The 5,992-nt window shown below is 37.4% G+C and overlaps 1 protein-coding gene across 1 annotated transcript in view; it reads right to left on the bottom strand.

Annotated features, from left to right (window-relative positions):
* trpc4a (transient receptor potential cation channel, subfamily C, member 4a) overlaps nt 1-2,823 on the bottom strand; it is a 34,533-nt gene extending 31,710 nt beyond the window's left edge. Inside the window, exon 1 of the mRNA XM_014003280.1 lies at nt 2,170-2,823. The gene's annotated coding sequence lies outside the window, so the exon portion shown is untranslated. The remainder of the gene's footprint in view (nt 1-2,169) is intronic.
* Between the last annotated feature and the right edge of the window lie 3,169 nt (nt 2,824-5,992).

The following is a 5,992-nucleotide window of genomic DNA, read 5'->3' as shown; positions in this document are numbered from 1 at the left end:
GTTTATTTCTTCTGTGAAACTCTTTTAACAAGATGAAAAAATAATTTGACTTCATGACCAAATCACTTATCAAATGTACATTTTCCTACAAAACCAAGCAAGCAAAGCAACAATTTGAAAAGAAAACTTAAAAGCTGTAAACGAGCTTATTATATAGTTAACAATGTCCAATGTAAGAAGATGAGTTAGGTTTCCTGCAAGGGTTAAACCTAAATCTATCAGCTGATGCAAACAAATGTGCAGTTCTAAGTTTTCATTTATTTAGGTACTTTTCAGACATGAGATTTAAAGTGGTTCTGTACCCTGCACCAATGTGTTAAACCTAAAGGGTCCAGCATCCATCTGGAGTGTTTACTACTAAACAATGTAAAGGTCGACCGAAAAATATCACAGTCAAAACATCATCCATCAAATTAGCTTTTGTATTTAAAAAAGTTCACACCATCTTGTCTCCTGTAACTGCTTGTAATTAGAGGTGGGTTTTTGATGTGTCATCAGTCAACTCCTGTTCACCCAGCAGCTCTTTTATTGTGCTTTGTTGATTCATCACCGTTTTCTCATGATTGTGAAAAACATTTGCTTCATCCAGTCATTTATGTATATTTTCTGATTTGTTTCCCCCCATTTTTCCATATTCTGTAAAACTAAAAAAAATAGTTTAGAGCTTGAAGAAATAATTTTGCATTCAGGATAATGAAGCTGTGTTTAGATGCCACACTTTCTTCACTTTTTTGTGTTTGATTACTCAGGATATTTTATTAGCTTCACTTAAAGGTTCAGGAAAGCATCAGTATACTGTAAAAACTATCATCTATCTAACTTTGGCATTGGTGCATTCTAAAATATAGACATTATGGGATGGCATCAGAGAAAACGGCACACATAATGGCAACAAATGTTTGATCTCAATGTATCRCCATGCAACAATATTTCTCCTACATGTCACAAGGGGACAATCTCTTGTGTTCCTAAGCAACATTTTTGTAAATTATATCACCTGCCAATTTGTACTTACGTAGCACAATCCCACTTGTAACTGTAGAACATCCAGCCGCTGCTTTCTAACTCCCCCCAATGATAATTAAATTGAATAAATAATTGTTTTAATGTGTAAAATCTGAGAACAGTGTTGGTGGGCAGCGGTTTGATTGCAGTGACCTTTGAACAATGAGTTAATCTTAAGTTAAGCACAACCACATGAGTTTTAATACAGAAACTGTTCTTTGAAAAGGACAAAAATGATTTAAAATGCTGAACTTCTCTTAAATCACACTACAAGTGTCTGCTGTTATTATTTTTAGTCAAAGCGCAAAGTAAAAGATACAGTTTGAGATTCAAATGGAATTCAAATAAAGTYCACTTTAATTAGAAATTCAATTATTGTTTTGAAAGTTAAAAACAAAATCAAAGGCACTCACTCTGCTGCAACTTCAATGAACACAGATTTATGAGACTGTCTTTATTATTCAGTTAGTTATAAGTTAGGATCTGGACCTAAACATCAAATGAGGGCCCAGAAATCAAATTATATGTAAACAGACTGCTAATGGTTAAATTTCACTATAATTTTTGAAAAAAAAAAAAGAATGACAACAAAAATCTTAATTGTTGAGTATTTTTTGTATTCATGCTATAAGGTTATTGGCAAAGCCTGCAAACTAACTGTAGTTGTAAGGCTTGAAAGCTGCAAAGTTTGGGAGCCACTGCTGTATATCACCTGTTTTACTCTCTCAGGTGCTTCCCCTGCACACAGAAATAGACACAAATATGCAGCTGCTACTCACAGGCAGGAAGAGGAAAACACGATTGATTTTCTTCCACTTGTGCAAACACTCTTTCTTACTTATCATGTAACCACATTGTACAAAAATATGTCTGCCACAAATACCACGTTTTGTCAGATGCTGTGTTGAGACAGCAGCCAGATTGTGCAGCTTGTTCTTTACATTGCAGGTCAAACTGTTGTTAAATGATCAGATTTCTYTAATTGCACATGCAGCAGATGTGGATCAGTTTCTGTGGCTTCACTGATTTTATCATTTGTTTGTGACAAAAGCTATTTTGTAAATATGAGAGGAACTTCATTTTTGCTGTCTTTACAGGTTGAAATCATCAGTATGTTGAAATAATTAGAAAACACTTTTTTTCTGGATTGAAGCAAGAACAAACCTTTGGGTTGTTGTTGAGCATTGGAACTTGGACTGCGAGCAGGGTTCTTGTTTTGGGAAACAACACACAAACCTCAGATATTTGCTTCTTTTTTTTCATCCCAGATGTTCAACAGCAGTGCGGATCTCTCAGCAGAGCTATGTTGATGATCTGCTTGTGCCTTGAAACCTCCAGGTTGTCCTTTTTTTTCTTGTTTTTCTGTTCTGGTCTGCATTCTCCACTCTTATATTTTTTACGGTATTTTTTTTTTTTTTTCCTTCTTCTTGTTTGGACACTTGCCTGTACTCCTACATCCTGATCCGGAACATTTTGATTTCCATTTGGTCAAAAACAACGCATTCAGGTCGCCGCGTAAAAATCAAACCAAAAAATCAGCACAAACATAATTATGGTTTAAAAAAAGAGAATAAAATCCCGGGAAGGAAAATGAGCAACGACAAAGCAAGTTTCCACGGTATAAATTCCACCAGGTCCTGCAGCGACTCCGGGTTTTTAGTCCGGGTTTATTTTTTCACCGATGTTGACCAGTCGACTTGATCCACCTGTTGGAGGGGAGGAGGAGGAGGGGAGGACTCCAGAGACGATCCAGGTTCCTGGCAGGCGGTCTGCGGAGCGCCGCGGCGGCTGCTGCTGCTGCTGCAGACGCGGGTCGTGCGCACTTGGAGACGCATTGAGCACTGAGGRGAGAGAATCACCCGAACGAGCCCGCAACTCATAAAAACCCACTTTTTTAACCTCTAAAACTTATTTATGGTCCTCTCTTCACAGCTGTTTGACATTGTGGCAATTTTAAAAAGAAAAGATGCCATATTTCAACATTATGGGAAAAAAATGCGCATCAAGTGAAATGAGCGATACATGACTTGTTTTAAAGGTCTTGCATTAGTCAAAGGAATGACGTCTTGAAAACAATATATCTCAAGTTGTACTGCAGCTTGGATTATGTGTTGTGAATGTCTCAGCTACATCAATATTTATCTCAAGATCTGTCAAATTCACCGAGGTATAACCATTTTAGGGTCGGCTGCTGAATGACATTGWGACAGTCATCTTGAATTGGATTGATTCCAAAAGGTAACCAGCTGTAAATGCACAATATGTTTTAGGTTTAAATAAAGTATGTCCAGTAGTTCAAGAGATATTGTGCAAACAAATGAACAAGATTGGTTTAAAAAGTCAGTGGCAACATTTTAAGCAAATATATTTATTGTACAAGCAGTTATTGTAAAAGTATTGTGGATCAGTTTTAGCTACCACAACAAATCAAAGCCCAATAACATTATAAAATATGCCCTTTTGGAATTACTGTGGCAAACATCTTGAATTTGATTAACTCCAAAAGTTAATCAGCTGTAGAAGTCATCATGATGAATTGTTTCAGAAAGTTGTATATAAATCCATTCAGTGGTTCATGAGATATTTTGCTAACAGACAGTGAAAGACATGATTGCCTACCTTTGCCTTTTGGCAGAAGGGAAAAAAAAACAATGAAATGGTATTTTCCTTTTGAATAACTTGGCATTTATTTTTGTTGGAGACAAGCACATTTAGTCAAAAACAGATCATTAATCTTCTTTTGTACTTATTAGGCAATTTGTAATATAAAATTAAATAAAAACTACCTGTCACAATTGTTTCTATGCCCTAATATTTTTCCATTTTATAAGCAAACTAACATGTAATCAGGTCTTGCCTTTGCCACTTCTTAAGACTTAAATCAAGTCTTATATTTCACAGTGAATTGCAGTCACATTGAATGGGGAAGAGACTTGACTCCCATTGCTTCTGACTTATTTAKCAGAGCCGCTCACATTAAAGTTGGAGTTGTATGTGATGGATGGTTCATCAGCTCAGATATTTAAAACACCCAGAAAATAATAAATCTCCTGCTTTGTGTATTCCAATGAAAAGACCTGTTGCTGTTGCTGTAAATTCTTGCTAATGGCGTGGAAGACTGCTGAATGTCATCTGACATGTTTATAGAGTCTCCTGACCAGACCCACTCCCGCTGTCATCTGTTTGGGTCTTACTACATGTTGGCAGAGACTTTATTTTGTGCTGCTCATCCAGTCACGACGTAGTGACACAGGGGGCGTAGTTTTTTTAAATTTTTTATTTATTTATTTGGATACAGAGGGACTTTGATTGGTTGTGATTCATTTCCGTCAGGGATGCCAAAGGGGATTTGTGTGAGCAGACTGAGCAGAGGTGAGATGTGGGATTGTGCAATTTGTTTGTCTTATTTCTCAATCACTCTGAAGCCAAACTGTTTCCAAATCTCTCACCAAATAAAGAATTTTAAATGACTGAATGACATCTTTTACAAACTCAGTGAGTGATTGAGTCTGCCGAATCTAAATAAAATGATGGGTCGTGGACCTGTTGCCTCCACGACCCGAATATAAGCAGAAGAAGATGGAGGTGGAGTTTTTATTTTGAATTTAAAAACGTTTCCAGATGTAATGTAACTTCACTGTGAGTAATCTGGGAGTAAACATACTGCATTTTAGCCATCTATTTTTTTTTTATTTGTGCCAAAAACACCTAAAATAAGGTACAGATCATTTTTGTTTTTTGTCCTCCCTTCTGGAGTAAAGTGGTAGTGTGGAAATACCTTCCATCAACCATCTTGTGAGCTGGATAACTTAAAAAATGGGTAAAGTATCGACTTCCATGTAATGTCTGGCTGTTTCGGTGTAAGAAAGATCACTATAGAAAATTAGGACACCGAGTCAAAATCCAAGATAGCCACCACCAAATATATTGTGTAAATCAGTGTAGACCAATCCTATTATTTTGGGAAATTATGCTTTTTAGTTTTTAGGGTGAGGAGCTCCATCATCTAGGAGGAGCTCTGAGTAGAGCCGCTGCTCCTCCACATCGAAAGGAGTCAGTTGAGGTGGTTTGGGCATCTGATCAGGATGCCTCCTGGACGCCTCTCTTTAGAGGTGTTCCGGGCACATCCCATTGATAGGAGGCCCCGGGGAAGACCCAGGACTCACTGAAGGGATTATGTATCCTCTCTGACCTGGGAACGTCTTGGGGTCCCCCAGGATGAGCTGGAAAGTGGCGCTGGGGAGAGGGAAGTCTGGTTTCCTCTCCTGGACCTGTTGCCTCCACGACCCGAATATAAGCAGAAGAAGATGGAGATGGAGTTTTTATTTTGAATTTAAAAACGTTTCCTGATTGGGGTGGCCAAGGCCACAACTGGCCACCCCCAGGCTCCATCACTGCGTATAACTCCCTCAGCTTGCCAGGATCCGGCACTCTGCCCCACTTCAAGCAACCAAAAAACAAAACAAAAGAAAAAAAATAAATAAAAGGAAATATTTTCAGTCCAGAAAAAAGAACATCCATCTGAAAAACAACAAACATCCACTATTTAAATCCACCAGTGATGAGTGGCATTGTTTAACCAAACTGGTACATACATCTGTCTAAGGTTCAGTGAAACTATGAAACGTATCTCACTTTGTTTTGTGATGGTAAAAACCAAGACATCTGTTTTAATTTATTTAATTTTGGTTCATTTAAAATTTATAAACACACATACAAAAAGTAAAATAGCACAATGTATAAATCATTAAAAAAGTGTCATACAGTATTTCTCCAATGATTTTGAGCTGCTGAAATTTTTAGCTCAAGTAAGTTTTTATACAAAAGCTCAAGAAGCTTTGGCTGAACGCAAAGTTCATTCCAATAAACTTACTAACATTCAACTGAACATCTGTGTCTGACAGATCAGAAAATAAACACACACACACACACACACACACACACACACACACACACACACACACACACACACACACACACACACACA

Source organism: Austrofundulus limnaeus, unplaced genomic scaffold (genome assembly GCF_001266775.1).
Source record: "Austrofundulus limnaeus strain Quisiro unplaced genomic scaffold, Austrofundulus_limnaeus-1.0 Scaffold17, whole genome shotgun sequence".
Lineage (NCBI taxonomy): Eukaryota > Metazoa > Chordata > Actinopteri > Cyprinodontiformes > Rivulidae > Austrofundulus > Austrofundulus limnaeus.
The sequence above is the reverse complement of the archived record's forward strand: the minus strand, read 5'-3'. Positions and strand labels throughout refer to the sequence as shown.